General features: G+C 38.9%; 1 protein-coding gene across 1 annotated transcript in view; it reads right to left on the reverse strand.

The window, feature by feature from the left end:
• Positions 1–19788, reverse strand: part of GNAL (G protein subunit alpha L) — a 180613-nt gene that overhangs the window by 115686 nt on the left and 45139 nt on the right. The window lies entirely within an intron of this gene.

Genomic DNA, 19788 nt, shown 5'->3' on the forward strand with positions numbered 1-19788 from the left:
TACCATCGTTGACTGACCTGCGGGAGAAGCAGCAAGCTCCCTGTGGGAGCGGCCGGGGTCTGCCCGTGTGAACCCCGACACACAGAGCACGCATATGCACAAACACCCTGCCTCGACTTCTTAACCAACAAAATGTCCCTTTCCACACAAGTAGTCACGGCAGCACATGGGCCTTTTTTCCCTTTGAATATTCCAGACTGCATCGGCTGAACCAGAAAATGACGCTGTCCAAACAGCTCATGATAACGTGTAATCCGAACGTGATAATATGCATGTCTAATATCACTACAACAACAAATGTCGACAAGAAACCGTATCTCCGCTCCTTCATTTGCCTCCATTTTAGATCCTAAAATGAAACTTCAAGCTAGACAACCCTATAGGTATTCATTTTTGCTTCAAACCTCTTGCCTTGCAAACTGGCACCTCAGTGCAAAAGCAGCAGTACAGCACCTGGCTCGTCCTAAACTCCCGCTGCATAGAAACCACCTGCACTGTTCAGATGTGATGCTTGATACATTGAGACACAAGAACACTAGAAAAAGAAGGGACGTTACTCTGCAGTCCCCAAATACTTTCAGCTTTTATCTCCAAATAGTATTAGTCCCCATACTTTCAAAGATGGCTTATTGAAAAATTAGTATTTTGATAGATACTTAAGTGTGCAAAATAATCCTGGTCCCAACTAAAATCAAAGAGAGATTGCCATCAACTTCAAACAAAATAGCATTTTAATCTAAAAAATCTTGAAAAGTATGCAGCAAAAAGAAACTAGATTTTACAAGCAGAAGGATTTCGTTTAGTTGTTTTTAGTTTTTTTCAATGGCTCCCTCACTCAGGTGGGAAATGCTGAATCAAGGAAGAGAAACTGGTACTGTCTACTTTGAGCACACTTCCGAGGAAGGTGAAAAGGGCAGGACCCAGAAAATGAGCAGGTACTGCTCCACCTGCGGTTGGATATGCAGAGTTTTCAGGAGACTGTGGAATTCAAGTGCCAGATATGGGGTTTTATGGTACTGCTTGATCTTAACTCTGGAAGCTGTTTTCATCTTCTGTCTTATATAGGTGGGGGAAGCTGGGGGGAGAACACACTACAGGGCTGACAGGATCTGCCAAGCCAAAATATGCATTTTTTAAGTTACTGAGCTGCATTTTTTTAGGACAGACTTCTTTTTTTCCTATTGACATTTTTCTGTCTGGGGAGGCAAAAGGCACCTCAGATACAGATAGGTTTGGAAGTACAGCTCAGGGTGACTGCTGTTTTTGGAGGCTGTCAGACACAGGATATATGATGAATAGCTTTTGTGAAGAGCAGTCATGTTTGCTCCCTGCCACAGCACTATGAGAGCTCAAAACTGAATGGCTTGGTTAGAAATCACTAACTGGGTCTGCATTCTCATAGTCCTTCAGTGTTAGAAGCTGTAATTTATGGTGCACAAGATGTGTGTAGCCTTATTAATTACCTATGTAAATACCTCAGTTTGAGACCTGAGTCCCAAACCTGGCTAGTGTCAGTCGGTCTGCAGGAATCTGCCTTGTTTCTTCCCCTCCTCTCCCCAGCAGCTTTTCTCTTTCATGTACTAACACTGGGATTTTTGGTGCAGACTTGTTCCCAGCTTTGAAACGGCTCAGTGCCAATAAATAGAATTTTACAGGATCCTGGTATATCCTGCTTTTACCTTTCTCCAAAAGAGGGAAAGTGTTTCTCATTTCCTCTCCCCCCCTCGAAAAACCCCATGACCCTTTTGGGTCTCTTCCTCCTGAGAAAAGATCACACAGTTCAAGAATGATACGCACAAGCAACCTGTGCCCAGAAAGAACTTTTAGCTGTAATTATATTCTGAACCCTCCCTTTGCTTTTTCCAAACACAGCACTTATCCTGACATAACTGAACTACAAAATCCTAGAAGGAATAATAAACAAAAGAGAAATTTTCACCCCCTTTGGACACAGCTCTTTTTTTTTTTTTTTTTTTTCCCCAGAGAGAAACCATAGCTATCATATATGTCTCCTCTGCACACAGATAAATCTAAAACTCTATAAAAGGTTGCAGCAGTGCTGCTTCATCAAGCTAACTTCCAGTACAAATTGTACACAGGAATAAAAACAAAATCCCAGACAAAGGAAAGAGGACTCTTCCTGGTCTTCCCCCGTCTTCTGAGGCAACCAGTATGGGATCCTCCTTGAGTTCCTGAAAGATGAGGTATTTCACATTGCCTTTGTCCCTTTATATTAGGCAACATATGTATATATACATATATTTATATATGCACATTTATATATGCATACATTTATAAATATAAATACACACTGAGTGGATATCTGTGTGAAAAAATGAGATTTACCTTCTACTTCTGTGCTGAACTTGGTGCTATCCCCTCATGAAACCAGGCAATACAGCATAAGCCTTCCTGGAGGGAAACTGGAGACACCTTTACTTCCTGCTTTCCTCTTTGAGTTCCCACCTCAGGACGCACTGTTTGTGAGCCTCAGGCTGAATATTGGGGAGCACAAGCTGCTTGCTTGAGGGCATATTTGCATATGGGGGGAGGATTGACAACCCAGCTGAAGCCACACTGGGTGGACACCCCTGCACACATTTCTCATGCCTGGTCAGCTTGGAGTAAGAAGGAACAAAACCCCAGTAAGAATTAATGTGGAGCTCCCACAGATGCAGCTCAAGAGACCTGGTTGCCCCTCCAATCCAGAGCAGGACTGATGCAAAGCTTTTTCTTGCAAACACTAGGTAAAAGTGGAAAAAGTTTCTGTGTAGCAACACTGCAGACCATTTGCAGCCCATCTTCCCTTTACACAGCTTCCTTTACAGCTTTGGTTCCATTTTTTTAAAAAGAGCAAATAGAAAGATGGAGGTAATCAAAAGCATAGGAGGCACCCAAGCCACTGGTAAAGAGATTCTTCTGGCTTGCCAGTCTTCCTGCCTCAACTTTCACAGGGATCTCTGAACTCTCTGCTGACACTGACCTCAAGTATGGGCACTGCACTAGGTGAGTAAGACTGGTGACCTGATCTTTGCTTCTCCCCACTGACCTCTCTTTTTCATGTAGCCTACTGCTGCAAATCAGGATATGCAACTCACTAGTGGTTGAGTTTTTACTCCATCTCAGCATCAAACTCTGGAGGAAGAAAAAGAGAAAAAATAATTGTAACTGCATAGGTATGCAAGAAAAATAATTTTTCTCTCTAGTAATAAATTACTGGTAAGTTTCTCTCTCTGTAGATCTCAAATATTAACACAAAAGTATACACTCCATGGAAGGCTACATTTGGAGTTTTATAAGATACGTGAACCAGGAACCAAAAAAATTATGACTCTAACTGTGTTAAAAATACTGACTAAGGGTTTAGGAAAAAACCAGCATGTACTTTGCAGTGAAGTGAATATCACACTCAAAACCAAATCTAACCTTCATCCTTTCTTTTAAACCCATGACCTCAAAAAAGTAATTACAATTTTTTGAGAGGGGCTCATCTGTTTTAAGAAGCAGGATGGGAGACATGCCAGAAAATATGAGGTATGCATTTGCACAGTGACCGTGGACCTGATCCCAAATTGCCTTCATGTCCATTGATTAAGGACAAATTCACTGATGCAGAAGAGGCCAGGCAACGCTGAGTGGCCTGGCAAAGCTTTGAGTAGGTCCTTGGCTCCCTGACATGGTTTGCTGTCCCCATTCCCAAGCCATACTCCTTTACTTGGCAGCTGCCACAATGTAACTCATCTGACAAACCAACTCCTCCCATGCCTACTCCTCTCCCATCTTTGTGCAGCACAGGGAGCAAAAGAGAGAAAGCAGCAAAAGGGAGAAAGCAGCAAAAGGTAGAAAGCAGGGGACATGATGGAGTAGAAGCTTGTGGGCTTAAGATAATAGTCTGAAGTAAAGGAAAAGTTTTGCACGGAAAAACTGCAGGCAGCAGTCCACTGAAATTACAATGATAGCCTTTAGCCTTGAGAAAGCATTTGTGAAGGGGAGGATTAGATCTCGTAGGAGCAAGATGCTCCTCGGGAAGGCTGTGTAGAAAAGCATCAGGCGAAAAGCAGATTTGTAGTATGATTACACCAAAGAGAGAAGACAATCCTTTTTCATTCAAGATAGTTATTCCTCATCCAAGCTAGTTATTCCTCATCTATGTCCCACAACAAAGCAGAGGAAACAGGGAATTTCTGCTATGGCCATCCCATCAGCTCAGGGCTTCCCTTTAGACACTTACTGGTAAGATAATTCCGGTGTTTATTCTTGTCTTTTCTGACTAGAAATTCCTTATCTATGAAGAGAGACTCACATGGCATCATTCCACACACGTCCATCTGTTGATACCAGAGGCAGAAGCAGCTGATTGAAACTAACATAAATGCAGCAACGTCCTAATAGCATTTTAAAGCATAAGCAACCTCCTGTGGTTTAAATATTCTTACATATTACAATGAAATAACATTGTTAAACAAAATGACACGGATGCATTTGCAATAAGCAAAAGAGACACTCTTTTGATGAATTTGCAAGACAACAGGATTATAGGATATGTTACATTTTTGGCAAAACAGGAGGCACTTTTCTGTCAGTATCTCAGTTTATGAAGAATTTCACTTGGCTGGACACTCCAAGGGCACTTCCCCAACTTCCCCCCCACCCCTTGAACAATGTAATACATTCCCATTTTAAGGCAGCGGAAAATTAGTTCTAATCAGTTGTTTAGGGGAATCATTAGGATTAAACAGGTTAAAGCCAGGCAAAACATGCTAATATTGCCCTAATTTAGAAGTGAATTAATCAATAAATAAAGAAGTCAGCTAGAATTATAGCTGAAGTTACCACTTTCAGAAAAGGAGTAAAATCTATACAGGAGACATGTCCTGGATTCTCTGCAACATGCTGACTAACATCTTGCACAGCTGTAACAGCAAAGCCAAATCATCTGTCTGCATTTTCTAAAAGCTTTTATATGTCACGTAAAATTTTGCATTTAATAAATGTTCAGGTCAACTATCATGATCTCACTAGTTGGACAGGAACAAAAAACTGTAAGGAAAACTAATCTGGGAGACACTGAACATACATGTGATGTGCCTTAACCTCACCTTTAACTCCAAGGCACACCTCCGAGCAGGACTGTCACAGTCATAGCATGCCTGCCTCCACTCCTGGTCTTTAGACAATATTCTGCTGAGCTAGATTTTCTCTACATTTACCCCAAACACATCTGAACAGTGATCTCCTTGTATTACTGCTCTATCTTGATATAAACTTAGAGATACTTTTTAGTTTCTTCTCAGTTGTTTTAACTTCTTTGCTTGAGAAATTAAGTTTTAGCTACTCCAGGAAATGGTTGATTTTCAAAAAAAAAAAAAAAGGAAGTACATGTTTAGAAAGTTATGCTCTAATTCCTGTGACTGCCTGAATGGTTAGTGGTATCTCTCAACAGAAAATTCTTACAAATGTAGAAAATCACTGCATACAACTACCTTAGCATGAAGTTAGGAATTCTGTAACTGTTTCTTAACCCTGTTTAAGGATTCCAACATGCAATTACACACAAAAGCAATCATTAAAAATTCGCTTCAGGAAATATTGTTCCCAGTAAGTTGGTAGCCTCATGCATTCACGACCTGATTTACATCAATAATATTTACCACAGAAATACAGCTTTTGCTTGGCTGCATGACTAGCAAATCCAGATAAAATACCAAAACTTACTGAATAAACAACAACCCAGTATTTTTCTCCTTATGTATCTAATTTTTTAAACTATACATCTGCTTGTAACAAATACCTGTTGAGTCATGTTCTGCGTGGCCTTTTGTGATATTAGATCTTAAGTTTCCTATAAGTATTTCTAGAGTATATTTGTACAAAGGAGATGATCTCTGGATTAAATAGCTCTCACATATTTGCTCTTAATTGAAGAGACATGGCTTGTTGACCCATGTGGTCCCTTCCACAATAAGGTTTATGTTACAATTAAACTTCAGGCTTTCATGACATGAATTTATTTATTTCTCTGGATAGAGAAAATGGTCAATATGAAGACTAAGCAGACTAATATAGATGACTACTCCATCTGCATACCTATGTGGCAGAGAGGAAAAATACAATCTTAAAGCGTGATAATCTCCTGGAAAGTAAGTCTACTTTTTTTCTCTTTTTCTGCTGTTTACTTACTCACTTTATTCACTGCTAGTCTCAAATGCTATTCTGATAGAACAAGTTCATGAAATTCAAACCCATATGATTTTACTGATCTTATTTTTACTGTAACACAGAAGTTTTTTTCCAGTATCTACTGGGCTGCTTGTGTAACATGGATTAGATTCTTTGGAGCAAATATTTCTCACAGGATCATTTCACTTGGGGTGAAAGGTGATAAAAGCATTGGTGCACGAAGGAGAAGGGGGAAAGGTTGAAAAGTCCACAGAACTTGCAGACATTTTAGAACAAGTCATTTAATAAGTTACTGAGGAATCTGTATTTTCTCACATACTTTGGGAAAGAAGAAGTTTGTTTTTATAATAAAAGCACACAATGTGAGAAAATTTCCTAAACTATGGTAACATTTTCTCTGGGTTTAAAGTTTCAGATTTATCAACAATGGTGCCACGTTTCTGTACAATCTACATAATTGTAAACTTGGTTTTGGTTGTTTTTTTTTTTGGTCTGGGGTTTTCTGGTTTGTTTGTTTGCTTGTTTTTAAGGAGACCCATTCTAGCTTGATGCCTTGCAACCTCCTTAAAATTTTAAAACCTAATGCCCCAATGATGCAGCACAATGCTATACAGAACTATCACAGCAGTGTCTGAGGTTAGGAACAGCACAAGTGCAAAAGGGGTTCAATCCAGCAGTTTCAGTTAATGCAGCTGCTCAGACACTGCACTGTATGTTTTAAAACATTGAGAAGGTTTTAGAAAGCTTATAGCTGCTTGGAATATTTAACAACTTACAACAACACTTACATTGTCAACCAATTTGCCTACCAATCCTAAAACATTTAAAGGGCTTTAAACCTACCCATATGCAGACTCTTCCTGCTCAGAATCAGCTACACACAATCTGCCACCCACATCACTAAACACAATGACAAGATTATGCTTCCATGTCTTTGCAGCCTATTCTTCACAATATGCAAATCTTCAGCAGCTGCATTTTTGATCCTGATGCAACAGCACAAAAGCTACTGTCGTAAGAAATGGTTTAACCTGTCAGCAACACTGTGACCACAATTACTACCACTAATAAAGATATGATCATAATCTGCCACTTAAGGATCATTAGATACATTATGACTATTGTATTCTATTACATAGTTCTTTTACATGGACACTAATTGAGAACACTTGATTTAAATAAAATCAAGCACTATAAATTTTCATTGACAAATCTGTTCTTAACCTTTAGATAGTGTAGGGTGCTGCTTGCTGATGTAGGGGAAACAAGCTATTAAAAAGGCTAACCCTGCAAAATATTTATCAGAAATACAAACCACTGTAACACTGTATACAAAGAGGAGAGCTTGGAAGAAGCACACAAGGATGCTCTGTCTGAACATGCAAATGACTTACATTAAGCTAGGTTAAAACTCCTCAGTACCATTCACATGCTTGTGGTCCATGCAACAATTTACAGTGTGTTTGGAATGGACAGCTGTACATTCAGAAAGATTCAAGGTTTGTATCTGTAAAAGGCACAGAGTGCATGACAGAAGTTTGTTCAATGTAATTATTTTTATATAATTTTATTGAGGCTGCAGAAACTATGAAAAATATAGCAAATGCTACGAGTTGTATATTCATCAAAGATGCAGCTCTTCTGCATGTGTCATAGAGTCCTCCCCTCTGAAATCTTAATTTCTCAAAATATTTCATCTCAGAATGACCATGAGCTGTCAGAGTGACCATGAAAACAAATCAAAACTAAACAAGGATATGCCCTCCCCATCTCACCAATTTGGAGGCCCAGAACAATCAAACAAGGTATTCCTCACAAAATGAAAAATAGTAACATTACAGGAATCTGTGGAAAACATGATCAACATCAGTCACCTTCCTTGAAGATAAAGGAACAAAAATTGGCAGAGGTACAAAGAAGAGGAATGAAGAAGGTTAAACTGGATGGCTGGTATCAGAGACTAGGAGGAGGAGGATTTACCAGACCAAAGGATCACTGTGTTTGCCTGTGATGACCAGGTGAAGCACATAGCACACCATGGCTTGCCTTGCCATCCTGGGCACAGGGGCTGCAGCTTCCTACTACAGCAGGAACACAGCAAAGGGCTATTGCAGGCAATATGGTATCCAGAAATGTGGGTCAGGACCACTGGTTTTGCCTTACAGAAATCAAAAGGCACATTGCTGCTTTCAGACAAGTACGAGAGAGCTTTCCCATGACTAGAGAAAACAATTTAATATATTCCAAACTGAACTGTTTCACCTAATTTAATAATTCTGGCTTGAGATGCTGCAAGCCATGTGTAAATGAGACAGAAAAAGAAATTAGATTCAAGCTGCCAAAAGAGCCTGGATTTGGTAAGAGCATGACTGGAGAAAACATCACCCAATATCCATCCTGGTCCAGCTCAGAGAGTAGTGCAACTGTGTCAGGGGAGAGAGGGCACCTGGGCATCCCTTTCATCATGATCCACTTTATCATGGTGAGCTGCTGTTTCTGTTGTGGAAGTCCAATCCAGCAGAGCGAAAGGAGGCAGAAGATGGCAGGCATCCACACACCTTTTGGAGCCTGTTCCTTCTATTGTGTCAGCAAACAATAGCCTCCTGCTAATCTGTGAATCTCCTCAGGCTCCCTTCATGCCTTTACCATACTGCTTCCCCAGCCCCAGTTACCTTCTCTGCTATTTACAGCTCTCTGAACCATCAGATTATTTCTCTGTATGCCCTGCAAGAAGGTAAATTGAAAAGAGAAAAAGATGTCACTGAGTCAAGTGCCTGCATTTTCCAGTTCAACTTGGATACTTTCCATATGCTATCTCTGAAATTTTATGTGATTTGTAGCATGAGCCGATGGCTGTCTTCTGTTAACTGCACAGAGCACACAGCCAAAGATTAACAAAAAACCGGTGCTGTGGCAAAATACTTCCAGTACTGCCAAAATCTGTGTTTCTTAGTAATTTCAATTTCCTATGAAATCCTGAATTAGTGTTAGTATACAATGCACAATTTATTGTTGCCATGAACTTGTTGAATGGGTATGGAGTCATGAGCAACTTCGTCTAGTGGAAGGTGTCCCTCCTGCTGGCATGGGGGCTGGAACTAGATGGTCTTTAAGGTCCCTTCCAACCTAAACCATTCTATGATTCTTTTCTGTGCCTTTCTGGAAAACACTGAATGGATAGACTGCACTTCAAAAATTCAAAACATCAACAGACAGAAAAATATAAACAGTACATAACTATTAAGGTTTTTGTTTCTTTTTTTTTTTATAGTTATACAATCAGATTTTAAGAACTAAATCTTAGCAGATTATTGTTCTAACTGTTATTGAAACCATGATGGCAACTCACAAAGTCATGCTTTATACTGAAAAATACTCTGGAAGTATTTGGATTACTTATAAACGAAAAAAACAATGCCATATTATCTATATACAATACAAAAATAATGTTGTTTTTTGTTTTTTGTTTTTTTTTTCAGCTTCCTCTATTCCAAGTGTATGCTATGGTGGGTTTTTTTTAATTGAAATTTTTTATTTACCTGGCACATGAAAACTATGGCCCAAAATTTAAATATTTTTGTTACATATTCCAAGTTTTTGCTTGGAATCTGTTCACTTGAACATTTTGGGGTTAACAGATCAATAATAAGCAGAGAGACCTCTGCTATGGGCCACACAGAAAATTTGCTATAATCATGCACCGTGAAGACATGATGGTACATCCACTAAGAGTTAAACCTCTGCACATTATGCAAAACTCTACCATCAGTAACATTTTTAAGCAACTGCAGCACAAAAGACTGAATCTTATAGTAAGTCAAATGTAGGGTGCAATGCCACAACTAAGATAATTCTAACACAGATGTTTAAAATCTAATTACAAAAAATATTACATTATTATCTGATCAATCCCTCCCTTGAAATGCCTTTTTCTCTTCCCAAACTATAAATCGACTCAAGGTGAGTTCACCTAGAGATCTAACAATCAGTGCCCAGAAATCACTGTGAAATTCAAGTAAAGGTTACTAGCAGGAAATACAGCTGAGCAACTGCATTGCATGGCAGCAAGCCAAAATTAGTGAATTCTCATTGATGTGTAAATAACTTGGAAAGTAAAGCTGCAGAGCTGGTGACCAGGCAGTGACAGAGCTTGGTCACCAGCAAGTGACAGAGCTTTTGCATGCAGTTTAACAACTCTGCTGATGAGTCATCATTTTTAGTGGTATTAATGAATCCACTTTTTTCTTAAGAATTAATGCTAATACATTTTAATGCTTTTCTTCACTTAAAAGGAATAGTTCTTTCAATACAGTGCCATTCAGTCCAGTTCACAAGGCATCCAATGACCTCAAGCAATGAGAAAATCCATATGAGCAAGCAATGCATATCTTCAACATGTCATGAAAACAATTCCAACTTCTGTGATGCTTCTCGAAGATGGAAGAAAAAAAATGCTTCAACTGTAAACTACTCTCTATCTATTCACTACAGGGATTGTGACAATACATTATCCTTTGCATTATTTTCTTTGTATTTTAAATTCCTCCCCCTCTAAATTCTACCACAACTGCAAGCTAGGACAACTTGAATAAAGTGCCTTATGTGTACTGATGCTAGTACATCTGAAAATTAGCATTTACCTATCAAACCACTGAGGCAAGCCCACTGCATTTCCCTTAAAATAAAAATGAAAAGCAAGCAACATATCAGAGCTTTCCTTTTCTCCATGTAGAATTATGTAATTTAAAGCCTAAGGTAATATGTATGTTATTGGTTTGTATGTAAATTTTCTGTCTCTTGATCTGAAGATACCTCATACAAAAATTTTCTGTCTCTTGGTATGAAGTTACCTCTCCATTTAAAGTTAGTGATATAATCTAATTCATCAACTTTTTCATGGGCTCCCCACCATCCAGATGTAGATAGAGTGTTCACCTTTACTGGCAGAGTTTCTATGGAGTCTGATGAAACTGCCTTAAGATCCAAGACCTATAAAGACTGCCTTACTTCTGAATTTTTTTTCTCCAAATGACCAAACCTTTCATCAAAAGAGGGAATACTCGAAATCTGTGCATATTTCTATAAAGTGAACAAGATCATGCATATGCCTAAATGAAACTCTTTTAGATAAACAGTTGCTTGAAACTTTAAAAGGATCACTGTAGGGTGCTGCAATGAAGTTATAATGGACATTATGAAATTTAGCCATCATTCTGCATGTATACCCCTATTTGTGTTGCATTTTTGGTACTTTTATTTTTGAGCTCTTCTTCACTATTGATGCCAGCTTCCACAACTTGTATTAAAGAGTTGTCCATATCAACCCTCTTATGAAGCAGGCATGTTCTCAAAAATCCTGAGAGGCAGAATACAGACAGACCTTTAAATCAAGAGTAGGCAAACTTATGATAGCACACCACCTTCCAACACAAAAGTTCGCAGAATTTGCTAATATGTTCCAGTTATTGGAATCCACCTGCAAATGCTACGGGTTTTGTCATACAGTTTCAATGTGCAAGGTGGACCTTGCTCTTTGTTACTCCCTTTCTGGGGGGAAGAGGGTGACAGGAGAAGAAAGATCTTTATTTTCCACAAAAAAATGCCAGAAGACTTAGGTTCAAGCTACTCAAAGTCAACCTATGTTGAGCAAAACTGGTTACACAGCAAAATGAGAGCCCAGTGATTAGATGAGCTACATGAAGAAGCTGTGTCCTCACTGAGCTGCTTGCCAGTTTTAATCTTTAGCTCCTGACAGGTCAGACAGCACAAATAAGAATTATTCCAGGTGTTTTGAGTGCATTGCAGAGCTGGGAACACAATTTTCCTTTGAGCTTGAAAAATCTGCAGCAAACAGGATTCAGTGCCTTAGCTCACAAAACCTACACTGACACCAGTGGGGGTTCATAAAACTTTCCACAGCAGCCCAGAGAAAGTGCTGATAGGAACACAGCTTGTTTCATTTCAGACAACAGCTAGGCAAGGTCAGGCAGCTGGAGCAAACTGAATACATCCTGGTCTACCAATGACTCTGTCATACCACTGACGTTTTTATTGAGATAGCTATCTTTAGAATAGGAAGTAAGTGCATTAAGCAATACCACCTTCCTTTTCTTTCTGTGCCCTGATCTCCTTTATTTGCTTTCCAAGTCTAATTGTCAGGACTAACCTATCATTTTATGAACAATTACATTCTCTAATTCTTATAGACGCCTTCTTTGAAAAATTTCTTTCTGCCCCCTTGCCCCCCCAAACCACCCCTCTGCTCTGTACTCTCTTGTTTGGGGTCTCTTCGGTACCTGCCATTCACTGCAACAATCAATGCCAGCAGCATCAGTAGCATCAGTTTTGCAGGAAATCATACAGATGATTTTAAAAAGTTGTGTGAGAACCTAAAACCATCATAAAAGAACGATATAAACTTTAAAACCCCCTCCCTCTGACTTTTCATGCTTTTAAGAGCTGTCAGCAGTAGTCTCTTTTCCTTTTTGATACAGATGATACACATTTCAGAAGACTGCACTGAATATGTAATTACATAAAGATAGGAGCTAACCCTTTGAAACTCCCCTTCCTGATTTACAAGACATAAAAATCTCTCTCAAAAGAAGCAGTAAGACTCCTGTTTCCTGAAAAACTCCTGCTCACAGATCAGTATATAAAATTCTGAAGTCCCACCCCATTTCTCAGTGCCTCTTTTAAGAAGCAGATAAGGTTTTGAATGATCTTGAACTACAAAAAAAACAAGACACACCCTACACTCAAACATACTTTTCAAGAAAAACTTGATTAAAACTGGTGAGGGAAGAACTCAGGACATTGTGATCAGAAACAAAGGTATAAACTGTGCAGGCCTGATGTTAGTAGAACATGTTGTAAGGCATCTACTGTTCCTCAAAAATCAGATGTGAAAACATGGAAAGCTAAGCATGTTCATTTTTTTCCCCCACAAACAAATATATATGCAAATATATATGCATTGTTCAGAAACTTATCTATATCTTAGAAGCAACAATAATCAGCACATTTCAGATGAAGTACCAAATGAGTAACCTTCAACCTGAGGCTGAAAGCCACGTGACCAACCTCAGAGACATATTCACATTGTTATTTTTAAAATGCACTTTATGTCATATATTTCAGTACAAATTTTTAGATTCCAAGTGTCCAATAGGGAAATAAATTAAACATAATAAACATGACTTATGGAGATGACCTCAGAGTTAGAGCATAGGAGGGACTTGGCTGTGGAACAAACAACTTCTGGAGATGTTCCAGGACTACAAACTCCCTTTTTTTCAATTAGATGATCTAACAGACCCCGTGATGATCCAGCACAACAAACAAATTGTCTGAGGACATGCCAAGTAGTAAAGCAGTAAAACATGATTTTTGCCTCTTAGCATTAGGAATCCACTCTCATTAAAGGAGGGCTCTTCTGCCAAAAAAATCCAGTACTGTAATATACAGCACTGTGCTTCACACTTATGATTATAAGAAGATCCTCTTATTCTAGGAAAATGAAAAAGTTTGTTGCAGGACATTAAGAAGTTTACCATAGGGACTACCTGTCATCAACACAGGGTAGTGGTTAGCAGGCTTCCAAGCAGTCTCAGTTCAGAGAGTTTGAAACCAAAATCAAAGCAAAACCAACTCCTAAACAGGATTATCTAAGGACTCATCACTGTGTAAAAATAGCTCATGTGTTTGATGCTCAGTCATGAAAACACTTCACAGAAACCCGAAAAAAAAGGTGTACATATACACACGCACAAATACTTTCCTGATGGTAATCATACACATGTAGAATTTAAAACAACAAAAGATATCCAGCACAGACATAAACTAAAAGGTGAAAGGAACCCACAAGAGATTTAACTCAGAAACAACAGCAGTTTAATAGTGAGAAAGCATTAGGGTCTTAGCTGGCTGCTTGTCTCCAGGCGTGCCCCTGCCCCACTGCACAACCCATGTGTTTGGAGTTTACTTTCCCCCACTCACTTTCTCGGCTGAAAAGCTAATGAAGTATCAACAAACAGGCTTAAGTTCAAACATCATTAATTCTGCTATTAAGGTATATCACTAAGAGGTTCTCCCACTTATATAGTTTTGAAGTGCTTGGCAACAAGGACATTTATAAATAATTTCTCTAAAGAAGGAAAGGCTGGCCTGAATTTTATTGCAGATCACTACCTGTGTCACTCTTTACAGTTTCAAGGCCCAGAACAGTAGCAAGAAGATGACAGAGTCCCCCAAACTCGCGCACAAAAGGCTGCTGCCAAAATGGCATCAACTAATTTGCTACAGATTCATAACAAAAATGTCTCAATCATTCTTTTAAAGCATTACTTATAAAAATTAACAAGGGCCTTCAGACCAGAGCAACATCAGGCTCTGAAGCTGTCTTAAAAGCAAAGGTTTCAGTGAAGCCATACTAATAACTGTTTGGCTGCTGAACTGCAGGCAAAGCACATCAAGGAGGTGTCTCCTCTAAAAGCCTAGTTCAAGATATCAGATGGCACCAGCCTTGAAGCCCTCCCTTCTCTTCCCCTGCATGGGAGCAAGGAGTGAATCAGAAAGGACCTGTTCCAATCACCCCTTCTGTGCCATTCTCTCCCTCTTCCTTCACAGTGAGTCCACTACCACACATCTTATGGGTCTAAAAGTATTCCTCCTCCATATGTTTGGCATACTTTGGTTAGAAGACAGCAAGCTGTTACTCATTTCCTTCACAGTACCAAAAGCATCTAGTATGAGATGCAAGAGTCTGCATTTTGGCTAAAGAGGACATGTGCTTGGTTGTTTGATGGGAAAGGATTATACTGTCCAAGACTCTTCCACAGACACCTCGGGACATGCGGCCTGCTCCAGCGATGAGCATCACCATTCACAGCAGCGCTGTTTCTGAGGAACACATGAAAGGGGCTTCAAGCTGTAGATCACATTAAAAAAGCTGGGATCTCAAATTGCATGCAATGTTTTTGTTTTCTTGTTCAATTTTCCCCTGCTTGAAAGTAATTTTTTCAGTTATAATAGTAAAGTTGAATACCATGGAAAGAACTGAAGAGCAAGCAGCAAATCATGGTCTAAAGTGCCATTGATGTTGTCCATTGTCCTGCCAGCAATGCATCCACCTCTCCAAAATCTGCACAGTATATCTGTCATCAATGTTCCTACAAAAATGCTGCACCTCTCAGAGTTTATCCTTTATCTCCAATGTCACCCGAGTGTCTAATGATGACAGTGATTTGGCAAAATCAGAGCTGCCAGGTAGGCACAGACTTCCCTTTAAGAACATAAATGTGGTTCATGTAATTGTCTTGAATTTAGTTAGGTCCTCAGCAAAGGACCGTGGCTAAAAAAGCCCAAATACACAAAATGAACAAAGATGGCAACTTTCTCAACCAATGTTCAGCTAAAAAACAGATTATGATCCACTGCTCCTGATGACTTCCTTTCAAACAAAAGCACATCAAAAAGCATGAGAATGCTGTTTAGAAAGAACTGATAGTGATACAGGAGTTTTTCAGAGGTGAATTGAGGCATCATATGAAGAGTCTCATGCAGACTTGAGGAAGACAAGTTAATGTAAACATGGACTCATTAATACACAGATCATAGAATCATGGAATCATTAAGGTCGGAAAAGACTCCTAAGATCATCAGGCCCAATCTTTCACTAATCACCACCTTGGCAACTAGATGACAGCGCTAAGTACCGCATCCAGTTGTTTCTTGAACGCTTCCAGGGTTGGTGACTCCACAACAACCTAATCATCCTTTCTGTGAAAAAAAAAAAAAATTCCTGATTTCCAGCCTGGACCTCCCCTGGCACAGCTTGAGATTGTGTCCTCTTGCCCTTTTCCTGATGAAGCGCGTTTTTCTTTCCCATCTCTTTTTAAGACATACCTAGCCCACCTAAAATTTTATTTTGAATCTATATTTGCAGTACTTAGTAAATTATGCAATTCTGACTAAGATCTGAATTAGAAAAGATGAGAGGTAAATTAGGTCATAAGTAGACAACCAACATTACAATCAACTAAGGTTTCATAATTTAAAAAAAATGAAACCATTCATCAGCCACCAGATTTTTTTCTCAATCTCTGAAGAGTATGTGACAACCATTGAGGTTGGAGGTGGCAGAATTTTTCCTAGATGCCTCCTGATTCTATTTAATATTTTATTTCAACATTTTTTGATCCTCTCTCCCAAAATAGTCTCTACAAATACCACCTCTATGATCTACAGTGCTGACATAAAAGTCTCCAAACTTTCTCAATCTATGGATGCATCTGTATTGAATTTTAAACTACTGACCTTTTAAGAGGTATCTCTAATGTATTTACTGATTCTTTGTTTCAGCTCTCGCTTGTTACTCAAGAGCACTGCTATGAAGGTAACTGTTAAGATGCATTTAATGCAACATTTTACCAAAAAAGCTTTGGTAAGTAAGTAGATAATGGTGGGGTGGAGGGAGGTTTAATGCAACACATCAAGAAGAACAGAGACTGAAGAAATTTCACCTGCGCAGAACTCAGAACTGTATTAATTGGGGAAGATGTGCAACAAGTGAGATGCTGAACAAGCAGAAGTGGGAATACTGCTTTGAGAGAGTAGCTGAAATGCCATTTGCCACACATATTAAAGTTAAAATTCTGCAAGATAAACAAGCCTGAGATCTGCCTAAAGCAAACCTGTGAAGAACTGTAAAAAGCAAATGGAGTTCTTGAAAGAAGAATTTAATATGGGATTACAGGTATTTGAACTGCTTTTGGATACTTGAAAATCTGTTACTATTAAAAAAACAAACAAACAAACAAACCCCAACAAGCACAAGTATACCACTACATGTCTAAAAGCAAAGAAGAGAAGTCGTTATTTTCTGTAACTGTGCCAAAATATAGGCCTTCCAATGACAAAAATGTAGGAATCTTCCAGCTGATTCCCCTAGCTTGGTCCCTTTCCAAGTTCCTTAGCCTTCTCTAGATTTGTGTAGCCAAAATATCTCCTTTGCCTCCTGACAGTTATATAAAGACATAAAACTTTCTCATAAATCCATTGTTAAGACAGATAAACAGACAACACGTTAATATCATGAGAATACTCTGTCAGTCTCCCTGTGACCGTTTCAGTACTTAGTTGACCCCCCCTCAAATAAAACTTGTGCAAGGCCTTTGAAACAGAAAGAAAATTGTCTGCTGATTGTCTTTACTTCACTACTCCCTGAACACATTCAAAGAATTCTAGAAAATGAGTGAGACACTATTTCCCTTTGCAGAAACTGTGCTGCCAAGACGAGCCCTTACCTCTTCCAGAGGAGCACATCCAAGCTGGAATCTGTTTGTGTTTATTGCTTAACCAGAAAGAACAAAGCGTCATTAAGTCTATTGCACAAAGAGAAACTTTTGAGATTCTTCTTGGTTAGAACTAAGAATGTTTCTGCACACTTAGCAGCTGCCAACCCCCCTCAGAATGAAAATGCCTCCTCATTGACTCCCCAAAGTCAAATTTCCACAGTAATATGTAAACAGATAATGTTATTCTATGTAAAAGGGTACTTCAACAGATCAGAAAACAAAGCAAAATATATGGACAGTTTTGGATTGCTCTGATGATTGGCACATTTATGGGGACTGGGGCAAGGGGCAGGAGAAGAAACAGGTAACATTAATGTTCTTAATTTGAGCATCTATAAATAAATGCACATGTAAATCTGAGATACAGATAAATTTTTCTTTACTCTCACCACATTAGCTTCTCTAAATGTTGCTCTTCTTTTCCTGCAATATAAAAGTGACTGTTCAAACCATGGCTTAGACTCTGAAATTTTTCTCTGTCTCAACACTTTTCCCCTGGATTTAGAGTATAGCATTCACTGTACAGTCACAAAAGCAACACCAGATTTCAGGCCCAAATGTTAGCCCAGGCACATGTTTTATGATTAAAAGACAGTGTATCTGAAAAAAAAAAATATATATCCAAATTAATTTCTAGCTGATTAGTTTTCACTTGAGGAGAGAGGATGGAAGAGACACGCTAGGCACTGAATTTAAACTGTGCTCTAACAGGATCAGTTTATGCAACAAGACTGGCAGAAAACTGAAAAATTGTAAGAAAAATGCTACAATTGGCATTTGTATGCTTTTGTTTTGAATAAATGTTAGCAGAATTCTTAAGAATCAAGCTTCTTTTAAAAAGAGGAACTGCATACATGAATGCATGATTTAAAGAGTGAAGTAAAGAGCTAATAAGAAAAGGGGATTGAAGCTGTAGTGAAAAATGATGGGAATAAAAAGGTGCTGCTCAGTAGCAGCAAAATTTAGTGCAGGTGGAGAGAAGAAAGGAGAAGAGAGAAGATCCTTATCCAGATGCAGAGAATCCAGATGACAAAGAAAATAATATAGGTATTTGACAGAAAAGGAATATTAGTGGGAGGAATGCTTGTCAGCTCCATACTCCCTTCCCTTGAATTCCAGATCGGAGTAACCCTTTCCTTTAAGTTTCCTTTTAAGTTTCTTTAAGATCACCTCCCCTGCTCTTCAATTGTGAGTGTCATACTCTTCATGTAAAACCAGGAGAGAGAGCAGAGCTTGTGGCTGTGGTGGGGAGAGGGAATATAAGCTATTTGGCTATTCTTTAGAAAAGCCTTGACCACTATGTCGATTTAACTTCTTCCCTGACCAATGTGTTTCATGATCTAGGGCAATTCCAAAGAAAATCCTGGTGCTAGAGTCCTGGTAGTCTGGGAGTATCAATATAAATGCTGTCAATATGTACTGAGTTCTTCCCTGTAGAATGAAACGCCTGACAAATTCCACAGTTTCTTCACTCCTATGCCACTAATGATAACTGTTCACTAACGTCTCATTAAGCCTACAAACCACCATCACCTCCCCTTCACAGCTGACAGATTTATGAAATCACATCTTTCTCAAAACATATGCAGGATCTCCTGCATCACATTACAATTCCAGCTCTGCCAACACATTCCAGTTGTTCCCTACACCATTCAGTAGGGCTGGAGGGTGGCTGCAGTGTTCTCACAAAACCGACCAAACTGCTGCTGGCACTTATTAGGGACTGAGCAAAGGTGGCATGTGTATGTGTCCCACATGTTTCTCAGTGAATTTTTTAAAACTCACCACTCTGAAAAACCATGAACTATCATCACAAGTCCTCTGAATGCTCCATATCTGGACTGAAAATTCTGGGCTATGACTCCTAATGTGTAGCACATCTTTCCATTACAGCTGTCAGATCAGAAAAAGATGCCAAGTCTTGAGATCTGTCTATCTCTGTTATAGATATCTAAAATATTCTAACCAGTAATTTGCAAAGTGACCCCAAAGATGCAAGATCTGATCTGGATTGAGAACATCACACATAGTAAATGTATGAATAACAACTTGGTATGAACCAAATTAAGGATGTATCAATTCCAACTGCATATGCATGTATTCTTTCTGTCAAATTTGTTTGTTGCAGTTTAAGAGTTTTGTTATTTGAGCAAATGATGTGGTTATTTTCCTCCACATCAGCAGCCCATGAATTTCTAATACAGTAATTTGAATAGAATTCTTGTCCCCACTATTTGCCTGAATTACATAA

Source organism: Vidua chalybeata, chromosome 1, assembly GCF_026979565.1.
Source record: "Vidua chalybeata isolate OUT-0048 chromosome 1, bVidCha1 merged haplotype, whole genome shotgun sequence".
In the NCBI taxonomy this organism is placed as follows: Eukaryota; Metazoa; Chordata; class Aves; order Passeriformes; family Viduidae; genus Vidua; species Vidua chalybeata.